Source organism: Lycorma delicatula, chromosome 1 (assembly GCF_047948215.1).
Source record: "Lycorma delicatula isolate Av1 chromosome 1, ASM4794821v1, whole genome shotgun sequence".
NCBI classification, from domain to species: domain Eukaryota; kingdom Metazoa; phylum Arthropoda; class Insecta; order Hemiptera; family Fulgoridae; genus Lycorma; species Lycorma delicatula.
The window spans coordinates 41735823-41748741 of NC_134455.1; the positions used below are offsets into that span (position 1 = coordinate 41735823).

The 12919-nt window shown below is 38.2% G+C and overlaps 1 protein-coding gene across 1 annotated transcript in view; it reads left to right on the forward strand.

Annotated features, from left to right (window-relative positions):
* Positions 1 to 12919, forward strand: part of LOC142317486 (uncharacterized) — a 203939-nt gene that overhangs the window by 70131 nt on the left and 120889 nt on the right. The window lies entirely within an intron of this gene.

A 12919-nucleotide genomic window follows, 5' to 3' on the forward strand; every position in this document is an offset into this window, starting at 1 on the left:
ACTAGTACCGGATAAGAACGTAAAGATTAACTACTTTAACGTGTTTAAGTGTGACTACTTTAACTAACTACTGACTTCTTTAACTAAGTCTCTCTTAACGTGGCGCCTCCGTGGTCCAAGCGGTAGCGTCTCGGCCTTTCATCCGAAGGTCCCGGGTTCGAATCCCAGTCAGGCATAGGCAATTCACGCTACTTGTTATTCATCTCAACCTCTGAAGCAATACCTAACGGTGGGTCCGGAGTTTAAAAAAATAAATTAATTAAAAAAAACCTAGTCGCAGACTAAGGACAGCTGAGACCTCGTGAAGTCTAGACGTGTCTGCGACAATTCGCGTTCAGTTTTTACTATTTTTCTGTTTTTTTTCGTTCTTGTTTCCATTTTATTGCTTTATGTTCGTTTCCTGCGTTTTTGTTGTGTTATTCGTTTTATTTTTTTCATTTTCCGTGTTATTTATATCTTATTTTTGAAGCCTTCATAGGCTAGCTAGGCTATGCTTGCCCTACCAACGGTGAGCTAAGGCATTTTTTTAATATAGCTTAAGGCGTATTTTTTTTATATTGAACTGTTTTTAGCGAAATTGATGCCTGTGGACAATTTTACGACCGTTCAGTCATATTATGACCCTTTTTGTGTCGTTTTACTGGCTTGAGACTCGCTTTTTAACGATTTCGACAGCCCAAAATTCGCACCTAGCAACCGTAGGCTAACTACGGTTTTTATAAATTTTCCGCCAAAGTAGTGCATTTGTGTGGCTGTGGACAGTATTTTCAGCTATTTTATTACTTTCGTAATTATTCTTGACGTATTTTGGTACATTTTGCTTGTTTTCTTCGAAAATTAGTGGAAGGAAGGATTTGTTTAAATCAGCTGTTCGCTGTTTGTTTAAGTTTGGCCCCAGGAAAGTTTTTGATTTTGTGAATTTTCTGATTTCTCTGGTGCGTCTTGGACACAGTTCATTCTGTATTACTGGGTATTATTTTATTTTAACATTTCTCTGTGGTTTTAGAGACCTTTTTCCTGTTAATTCCATTTTTTGTATGCTTTACGAACTTCTGTTCATTTATTTTCTATTTGTTTTGTTTTGAGGTGTCTGGTTCTGAACAAAGTTGTTCTGGCGGTGATCGTTCTCTACCCCAGACCGGGGGCGGAAAATCTACTCGAGGTAAGAACTCCAAGAGTGAATCTTCACGTGGCAGTAAATTTGCATCGACTGGGGAAACAGCTGCTCAAGAGAGGATGACCTCTAGGTCGGGTCTACGGAGTAGCAGGCGCGAAGTGAGTCTCCGCGCAGCAGAGTCAGCAGTCGATAGTTTATCGGAGGTTGAAGACGGCAGTGAGGATGATATGATTTGAGGAGGGAATTTCCTTCCTTATCGCAGACGTCTCGGATGGACCCAGATTGAGTACTGTTAAAGGATGAACGGTTGAAGAGTCTTCATCGAAACGGCGGTTGAGTGATTCTTCCACGGGGGAAGAGGACTCGAAGAAGTTACGAGCTGGTGCCAGAGGCTCCATACCACCTACGGAGAGTGTCTTGAAGGTGGTAGCTGAGCAGGGATGCGACATTTTGGCTCAAACGGAGGTTGGTGATTTAAGTTCGAGTTCGGAAGAGGAGGAGGGGCCTTTTTGTCCCGCTGAATACGCTTTCGATATATCATGGTAAGATTGCTATGGTTCATTGATGAATTACAATCTGAGGTTCGTCGGAATCCTAATACGGATTCACAGATTAAGTGGTGTCGGCCAAATTGTATGATTCCGCTTTGCATGTCAAGAAATTTAAGGATGTTTGGGATGAAGCTGTGCCTGATACGAATAACGTGGCCACGTATGTGGAGGTGACTGGAGGTGGATAACATGGACGGTGACTACGTAGACTCCACCGGAAGAAGGTGACCTGCGTCATGTTTTGGAGTGGTTCATGTCTGATGAGGAACTGGTTGAGACAGTGACTAAATCCTGGCCGAATGAGATCGTGAAAAAACTTGTACATGTGGGGGATCCTTCGAGCGTGATGGCCCCTACTTGCCGTTTTATAGACTTATCGCAGCCTCATCCTCAGGACTATGTGTCGTGGCGATCTGGGTTCCAGCCGGGGATTTGTTGGAGGATACATCCCGTATTCCAGGAATGGTTGCCAGTCCCTCTGATGAACGACGGTTTTGTTTGTTTTATTCCTCGATGGATGCCCACGCCACATTGGAGGTGATTCTAGTGTCCCTGCAATGGGTATAAGATATATGTCGCGGGACTGATTGCTCGGTATTGTGTTATAATTGCGAGCAACGGGTCATCAGCGAGGCACTTTTGGGAACCCGCGGGTATGCGTTATTTGTGGTAAGATGGGTCACCGGACGGATGAGTGTGCTGCTCGCGAGTGAGTTGATATCCTGGTGTTTACAGGCCTTTTGGAAGGTGACTGTTGCCCAGCGTCTGGCTTTTCAGTTTCTTCTATCTGGGAGCTTTCGGGTTTATTGCAGTAACGGGAATGGCGGGGTAGCAATGGGGTGCTGGATAGCTACTTGTGGAATCGGCGTCTGTCCACGCATGGGGGGTGGCCGTCGATGATGAAACACAGGGACTCTGGTGCCCCGGAGCTGATAAGACCGAGTCCCGGCAGGCGCGTCTTGTATAGCGTTTCCTTGAAGTATTGTTCGGCTTACTATCTGTTTTCTTGTGTTGAGGATTTTGTTGGGCATTCATTAGTATTATTCTATACTTGTGCTTTATAATTATATTTAAAGTATTAGGTAGGTTATTATTATTATATAACTATCAGAATTTTTAATACGCGTTATATTTTAATCACTTATTGATTAGTTATTGAGCTAATTTGGTATATGGCTGGGTGTAGATTGGCGTTCTTGAAGCAGTTGCTCATCTTGAAATCTGAGTTTGTTCGTTGCATTACATAAGTTAGTATTTTCTTAATGTAAATAATTTTCTATGTAAAATTGTAAATTGTAGTTGCGTAAAATAAGTTTAATATGAAATATAATTTAATAAAAATAACGTGTAAAGTTAATGTTATAAGTTGACGTATCTTTTATTTATTGGACTTATATTTTTTTTTCGTTTTTGTAAATATATTTGATATTTGAGTTATTTCACTGAAGAATTAAAAATCCTATGGACTGTAATAAAGTGGCGGACGTTTGTTGTTTTTCATCATTGATGCTTCCTTCCTAAATTAAAATTGCACAGAGAAGAACCTTATGTTCTGCAGTTTAAACTTGAGGCTACTTCACTCCGCACATTTAATATTTTTTGTTTAATGTTAATTTTTTTAATCTTAAGTAATCATGCAGTTACAGAACTGTTTTTTAAAGGTGTGTTCTGTAGGTCGCGCTTGTTAGAGGCAGGCGCTTGAAAGACCGAGTCCCGGCGAAGGTGACCGTATGCCTCCGTTTGAGTCAGGCAATGCAAGACCGAGTCCCGGCTTCCAGGGTGGGTCGTTGAGCAAGACTTTGTCAGACCAGGTAGCTTTGCACTGCGGTTAGAGGCAGGGCAAGGAAATTTAGATTCTACCGGCGGGCCTGCCTTTTATGCCGGACTTACAGCCGGTAGGCGGGTAGACTCGTTAGAATAATAGACACTTCCCCGGACTGTATTTATGCTTCACGTTGATCCAGCGCGGAGGAGGAAATGAAAAAAAAAACTAGTGTAAGGAAATTATGAATGGTTCGCAATTACAATAGGTAAATACTATTTTTATAATGTTTTAGGAACGCATATAGTTCGTTACACAAAATTATATTTTTCCATTATTCCATATTTGTTTGATAACAGTAATATAAAAAAACTCCTATTGATTTATCGGTTCTGTTGCCAACAAACAATTGATTTATTATCTTTTGAAATATATTGATAGGTATATCAAAATAATGGATTCGGTGCTAAGAGAAGGTTTTATTGTGAGATGTAATAATAACGCTGTGAATAGTTTTCTTTACCTCGTCAAAATAATGTGAGTTTTTTATGACCTTTCCTATCAGAGAACTTCAGAGGTAAAAATCACAAAGTAAAAAATCTGGGGAATACAAAACTTTGTAATTTAAGAGTCATAAATATTCACATTTATATATATATATATATATATATATATATATATATATATATATATACTACATATTACAATTTTCAAAAGATGTGTACGTACGTATGTAGTCAATCAATAAATTTATTCCTTTTGTTTTTTTTGTTATGAGTATTATATTTATCAAGTTTCATATTTTCTCCAATAACATAGTTTTATTATCTGATTTGAATTAGTATGACTTTTGAATATCATACAATAACTAAAACAAAATTTCCCGAAAACTAATATAGCACATTCAATTTAGAAACATGTAAATCAATGGAAAAATCATGACTGGAAATAAGGTGCTTCAAAAGAAACATCTGCGTTGAAGATTAGATTTATAAGCATTTTTTTCCTAATAATGTTGCAATCTATTCAATTAGTGAGCAATATACACCCCCCTCCATAGCCTCAATGAAATAAGGATAATATGTATGATATGGAAACAAGGTGCAGTCTTGTACAAGCATATTTTATCATCCAAAAATACATTATTTTATTAAAAATGAATTAAATAGAAATTATTAATTAATTATTAAGGAAAAAAATTATTTTACGCAATAAAAAGTATTATTAATTTTTTATTGCATATAAAATAGAGTATTATCACAGTATTTTTATCATTTAAAAGTGATTTTTCTTGTGTCGGAATGTGCTGGTACACTGAAGTACGGACACAGAGTTTTTAAATGAATTTCCAGTTTCATTAATTTCACTTCACTTTACAATCCATCCAAGTTAATAAACTGTGACATTATTGCATTTCTGTTGTAAAACTGAATACTACCGTAAAAAAACTATTGCGTTGTAAGTGCTGAAGATAGTGATAATCTTTATTTCTTTCTTTGATGACCAGCGTCAACGAAATGATTGCCAAACCGTTCTGAAATTTGATGATGGTAAATGTAAAAATAAGTACTTATTTTAACATTATGTTAACTGAATTATCCATTACACAACAAATTTTTTGTAAGTTATAGAGTCCAGGAACTGCAACATCAAAATAAAATGCAATAAAACTGTGTTTTCTCGAGATTTTTTGCAAAAGTAAATAACGCGTTTCTTAATAAAGAACAAGTTCTTAATTAAACAATGTAAAACACGATACACTTTTAGTTGGTATATTTTTTTGTAATTATTAATTCTAAAGTTATAACACCTCAAGTTCTACTTCCCTTCTTTCATTAGCCAGACTATCTTAAATGAACTATTATTGCATTATTTCTTTTAGTAATATTTTAAATTTCCTTAAATTTCAGTTTTGCTGAGGAATAACGTACAATGATATTTTTAAAATTCTGACTTTGTAATTGTATTACAGTGCCAATTATTCTCATGTTTATATATAGTTATTTTCACAAAAAGGTTTTCCAATGATTGTAGTAGACTTAAAGGTATATTCTAGATTTTAAAATAAGATTTTTAAATTCAAAAGTAGTAAAATTTTGTCTCTTACTTTTACTTTCAGAAACAATATTAATCCCTTCTATTTCTCTTGAAATTGACGATATATAAAGATAGGTTAAAGGTAGGTAAAAGACTATTAGTACTTGAAGATGTTTACACCAAAGAAGGATATATTCCAGCTCCCGGGTTAGTGGAAGGGATTGCTCGCAACTTAGGTGATGAAGGAGAAGAAGAAAGATATAGTTTTAAATACGACCGTGATAACGACCCTATTGTTTCTGAAGAAAATACTTTTCTAATGAAAATATGAATCTATTTTCCACATTCATGCATACATACACTTTGTGTGTGTGTGAGTGTTTATGAGTATGTATTATACAGAGAGATTTACCAAAAATGTAAAAAATTTTCAGGTTATGTTATACGAGTAATACTAAAAAAGGAAGTTCATTAAGCATAGGTTCAGAAACACCTGGCAAAAGATTGCGCCCTGATTTCTGAGCCTTTGGTATAATTATGCCCGACTGTAATTCTTGGAACCCAAATTAAGAAGTAAAGTTAGTGGTTTTATCTGAAATTTAACCTGAAAAATTAACAATAAATAAGTGTCAGAACTGTTTGTTTCGTAGTTTTTGAGAAATCTGGGTTAAAAGACAAAATATTAGGTTTGAAAAGCGTATACTTTAATGCTTGGCATAAAATAACTTTGTTATATGGATAACAAACACTAAAGTTTGAAACAATCTTTTTAGAGAATTTGATTCTGTGTGACGTAGTATGATTAAATCCACAGTATATATATATATATATACATTTACATATATTTATATATATTTACATAAGTGTGTATATGTTTACAGAATACTTGTAATACTAGTATTACAAGTATTATTCCTTTAAAAAGAAGAAAAGCCATGAAACAAATTATTACACAGGCTTTATTGCTACTTTTACAACAAAAATACGCTGTTATTGAAAAAAATTAATAACAAAACCAATTTGAAAAATTGCGTGAATATGTAAAAATTATAAATTTATAGTTTTAAAGGTCAGCGTCAAATTAAAAACAAATAAAATCATGATAAACTACCAAACATCTTTTAACCTAACCCCTTAATTTAGAGCCGTCTTTAAAATCGAAATTTAAGAGAAACTTTAACAGATTATTACGTTTTCATTTCAGTTCTTTTTGAAGTTAGATTTATACATACATATTTTCATTTATTAACGTTGGGATAAGCCTACAAAAATCACAACTTCTTAAGAAAAGCTGATTGCAAGAAACAAAGGCGACATAAATGTAATAAAAGTGTTACATATTACGCTTTGATAAACGTTATAAAAGAAAGGCACAATTATCTGAAAGTCTTACCGTGAATCATCAGAAGTTCGATCAAAAAATGAAAAAGATTCATGGAAATAAATCGATTTGATAACAAAAAATGTTTATGGGTGCCTCCATATTATTTTTAATTTAGACGCTTTTATTTAACATACATAGTCTATTTTTTGTATAAAATTTTACAATCAACCCACCTCCTGTTTTGAATTGACTATAGAGCAATTAGTTTCCGGTTACAATATTCACAATATTGACCGTTAAGGACTTCAATGAGCGAATTTTATGTCTCAGTCAATTAGTGATTTGACGGTAATCTTTTTTCCTTCTTTTTTTGTGCTAATTTTTAACCTCAACTTATTTATTATTTATACATTCACAAAATATGTCTGCTAAAGTTTTAATTCAAATTATGAAGTCCAGTTTATAACATTAAATTCCAGTCGATTCTAGTCTATGCCCAATTCCATTCTATGTCAATTTCAACAGTTTTTACCTTCTCCATATCCCCTGGAAGTCTTAATAATAAAAGTTTATTCATAATTAGCAGTATTATTAGAAAATAAATGTTGATATGGTACTCAGTAAAAACAAAATCGCTTTTATTACACTGAGCATGATAATTTGAATATACATTTGTGTATAATGGTATAAAATCAAAGTGGTAATGAACTATGTGGTAGGATTAAAATTCTATTAAACGTATGATTTTCATGGTACAGTAAACGTAACAAATAAAATAGCGTGTACTTTCACGCTTTCACTCAGCTTTTGCTGATTTCTACTGGAATGGCTAATATCAATTTATTAATGGTAATGGTAAACAAGGTACCGCTCAACGGCGAACCTTGTGGTATGCCATTTTCCAAGATTCGTACAGATGAAAATTCATTATTGACTCGTACTTGGAAAGTACGGTCATTCATATAGTTGCTGAGCAGTATAGGCAGATTGCCACGAATGCCCCATTCATGTATCAGGAGCATTATACCATGACGCCAGGTCATATCGAAAGCCTTCTGAAGATCAAAGAAGACTCCGACGCAATGCTTCCCTGTGATAAAGCTGTTATATATAACGTTCTCTATGTTAAACATTTGATCAGTGGTAGAATTATATTGCCGAAAAACTGCTTGATACGGTGATACCAGGTTTTCTGTTTCCAAAACCCAGACGAGAAGATTATTAATCATTTTTTCGAATATTTTTCCCATAGCGCACGTCAAAGAAAAAGGACGATAGCTATTGGGGTCTGTTAAATTTTTATTTTTCTTTGGTACTGGAACAACATGAGCTTTTTTCCACTGCTTCGGGTACATTCCATCCCGCCATATTTGATTATACAGTTCTAATAATAAGCGTTTTGCAGTGGTATTCAGCTGCCTGATCATGTTATAATGGATTTCATCCGGACCAGCAGCTGTGTTGTCTGCTTTGTCCAACGCTCTCATGAATTCTTCCATTTTAAATGGTACGTTATATGAGTAATTATACTCGGTTGGAAAATTTAGTAGACCTTCAAGTTCTTTTTTCACTCGAAAATGTTCTTCGTAATTAGCCGTTTTGCTAGCCTTTTAAAAGTGATTGGATAATAACTCTGCGATTTCGTTTGGTGTGTCCTTAATTCCATCTTCATCTTGAAGGCTAGTTATGGGTGCAAAGATTTTACGCCGACAAATCGCCTTCACTTTCCTCCAAACGTCTGATGCAGTAGTACTTCTGTCAATGGATGACACGTATTGTTGCCAGGTTCGTTTCTTCGAGTCTATCATAAGACGTTTTGCACACGCCCTGTATTTTTTAAAGGCCATAAGATTCTCTGTGGTTGGACGTTTCTTAAAGGCGTTATACGCTCTTTTTTTTTCTTTTAATAGCTTCATTAATTTCATCGTTCCACCATGGAACGGGTTTCTTTGTAAGTTTCCCAGATGTTTTGGGAATAAACCTCGATGCTGACTCAAGTATTGCATTTGTTATAGCGTCGACATCGTCTCCGATAACTCCAGTCGTTTCAGGGAGTTTCCATCTAGCTGTGAAGCTCGTCCAATCTGCCTTTTCAAAAAAAAATCTTTTAGAGATGGGGTATATTTTTCTTGTAATATCAGTAATAATTTGCACCGGGAAATTATCGCTTCCATGCATATCTTCTACAACATGGAAGGTGTACATAGGTGCTATCGATCCGCTCATGAGAGCAAGATAAATACAGGACGACGATCCATTTCTGGTATTGAAAAAACGTTCCTGACCCGTCGTTTAAAAGAATAAGTTCAGAATTCATCAGGAACCTTTCCAGTTCTCTTCCGCGGGGAACTACTCGATCCGATCCCCAAAGAGAATTATGAGCATTAAAGTCACCCACCAGTAAAACAGGTGGGGGAAGCTCAGAACTTAGTCTTGCTCTGTCACCCTTATTCCAATCAAAATTCGGCAAGTATATGCTGCAGACAGTGACCTGAAGCGGCGCTTCATTCTAACGGCGAGAGCTTGTAGATTTGTGTTAAGAACAACCGCTTCGGTGGAAGCTCTGGTCGATGTTAATATGGCTACTCCACCTCTAACTCTTACATTTGGAGGTTGATCTCGCCGAAATATATCGAATCCTTTTAATTTAAGATTTTCATTTCGGCGGAAGTGCGTTTCTTGCAGACATATACAAATCGGGTCTACATTATGTACCAAGCGTTGGAGCTTATGAATGTTTGAAAAACATCCATTGATGTTCCATTGTACATCGATTCACTAATTTTTAATTAAATTATTGTCTGGGTTTGCCTTTCGGCCACCCTTTTTTCTTTTCTTCTCCATGCTGCGAACAGCATCGTGTTCGCGGAGAAAGTCGTCGCCCTTGTAGCTTCCGGTCTCCAAATCGGAGACCACCGAAGCCGCCGACGACGACGGGCATGGATCGGCGCCGGTTTCAGGCACCGATTGAGAGGCGGCAACCTGGCCGCCCCCAGACACGGGGGTCGTTCCGATCACCGCCTGTGGAAGGGGGACACTCGTTCCCCCTGTGAAATTTTTTGTGGCCTCTGAGGCTTAGAGGCCATTTCAGTTACAGGAGGCTTGGGAGCCTCCATAACAGACTCTGTAGCTGTTACTTTCTTTTCATCAACTAAAATCTCACTAAGACGGACTTGGATTTCAGGTTTAGCATCCGTTTTCTTCTGTACTGGAGCAACTTTCTGTTTCGGAGATATGTCTTCAGGAGGCTGTACAGTTATTCTTGGCTTAAAAGATTCTATAGTGCTGAGAGGCTTCATTTTATTTTCAATTATCCTCTCAATTAAGCCAGCCAAGGTAGATGCAAGTATGTTGATGATTGCACTCTCATCAACAGCAACTGGAGAAGGAGCAGGAACAGCAGCCGCAGCCTGAGCATAGGTTGTTGTTGCTTTAGGCCTCGGGCATTAACAATCTTCTTTGCATCGAAGTAGCTGTCCTTTTGCAGGGTTTTTACTTCCTGCACAGCTACTTCATCTTTGTAGACAGGACAATTTCTTGATCTACAGGAATGCTGTCCTCTGCAGTTTATACTGGTAGGAGGCTCCTTACACGGCTCTCCTTCATGAACTTCATCACCGCACACGCATATTTGCGGGCTCTCACACCTAACAGCTGTGTGTCCAAAGCGTTGGCATTTAAAGCATCGCATTGGTTGCGGGACAAATGCCCGCACATCCAACCGATGTATGCCCGCTCTTATGTTCTCCGGCAAAGTAGGCCGGTTAAATGTAAGAACATGGGATGCTGAAGGTAGGACTTCGCCATTCCTTCTCATGTTCAACCTCCGACATTCTAATACTTCTTGCGGCGCTAATTCTTCTACAATTTCCTGCTCCGTACAGTTAAGAAGATCCCGACAGACCACAACACCCCTTTAGGTGTTGAGCGTGCCGTGGGGATCAACACGTACAGCTAGTTCTCCAATTTTTTTAAGACCTAGGATCTTCTGTGACTGTATATCATTTACAGTCTCTACATGAAGTCCTGTAAAAGTTTTCCTAATTTCCTTAACAGGGCCTCCAGCACATTTTGTTATTTCTCGAGCGATGAGGAATAAACTCACCTTCGAGAAATTACCGTCTTCTTTTATAACAACTAAGTATTTTGGCTTTGGAACGTTGCTTTTGAAGAAAACTTTTTGCAAGCTTTTCCTAGCCTCAACTTCAATTTTACGAGATTCCGCGCTCTTTCTCCGTTTTGCCTCAGGCGAAACGGCCGGTTCTAAACGAGGGTGTTTACGTGAACCCTCTGCCACGTTTAGTTGTTCAGTTTCCATGAACAAATAATCCCTTCTGTAGTAAGGCTAGCCGCCGGGGTACACCCCCACTCCAGGGCTACCAACCCTGGAGGTCCGTTCCGGTACTCCGGTGGAACCGGCATATTTCCTGGCAGAGAGCGGATGCGCAGTCTCTGCACCGACTCCAGGCCCTTACACACCGAACCTTTCAGGGCTCCCATGCTCCGAACATGGGCACCTTAACTACATGCTTGCCATCACGGGGGGCATGTGGACGACGAAAGGTCTCCGTTACACCTGCAAATATTTTTGACCGTGGCCGCCATCGCCAGCTCTAAAGGCGGTATTAATCCATTTCCATAATCGTTAAGAATTTTGTATCTGCAGGTGGCCGCAAAGTCCAGTCCTGTAATTCGGCCTATAGATGAAAATCGGCCGAAAAAAGCATATCCGAGAAACAACACTCGGAACCCCGTTAGGCAGCTATATGTAATGTACTTAAGTGCAGCTGTTGCCGCCCTGGACGTGGAACGTAGATGTTGTGTTCCGGACGTGGGGATTATCTACCTCAGGGCATTATTTTTTTTTTTAACTGAATTTTTACGGGCATCGACTGCTAAGGTCATTAGCCCTCGTCACATTCTTTAAAAGAAATTATTATCTCCATCAGGATCGTCATACGTAAGGGTGTAAAGGGCCCTTACATTTTATTTAAAAACACAAACTTCACAATAAACATTAAAACATAAAAGACAAGGACAATCACAAACACTTACGGGGTGTAAAGGGCTCCAATATTAATATTTGAGATAGGTTCTCAAAAGACCATGAAATTAAAATTATGTGGACGATTATATGGCATGTGGACGACGAAAGGTCTCCGTTACACCTGCAAATAACTTTGACCGTGGCCGCCACATCACCAGCTCTAAGTTTGGTATATGTCCACTTCCTAATCCATAAATTGTTCATATCCTGCAGGTAGCCGAAAAATCCAATCCATGAGGGGACCTGAAGGTGGAAACAGGTCAAAAGAAAAGCATATCCGAGGAATTTACTCGGAGCCCCGTTAGCCAGCTATATGTATTGTACATAAGTACGGCTGTTACCGCCTTGGACGTGGAACGTAGATGTTGTGTTCCGGACGTGGGGATTACCTACCTCAGGGCGCATTATTATTATTATTATTATTATTATTATTATTATTATTATTATCATTCTCTTGGGCAAGCCCAGTAAAAAGCATCCTGGCCGGCCCATAGGCAAGGCGCAGGAGCTATAACTATTGTTCTGACGTGCATTGTATATGGTAGCATGAACTATTGAAAAAAAAAAAAAAAAACTATGGGTAAAATGTAATAATGAAAGATAAAATACCAGACATAACAACTTATGAACTGCCAGATGTTAACGGCCATTGTCCCCCGTCTGCAGTTCCATCTGATGACGATCCGGTGGCCCCTCAAGAACAGGCGTTATCTTATTGCTCGAGCTTGTGATGTACCGACGGACCAAGCGGCATGTATCCAGCAACACAGCCTTCTGCATTGGTCGGAACAGATTTGCTGGTGCTCCAACGGATCTTAATGAACCATGCAGAGAACGTGGAATCTCTCCCATCGCGCCCAAAACCACCGGGACCACTGTTACGCTCTCCTGGTCCCAAATCTCCCTGACTTGTTCTGCAAGATCCCTATACTTCACTAGTTTTTCCGTGTACTTCTTCACTATGTTGGTGGACAATGGGATTGTGACATCAATCAGGAAGGTGATTTTTTCCTGCTTCTTGGTCAGAACGATGTCTGGCCTATTATGCTCCACTGTCCTGTCCGTCAGAACAGTACGATCG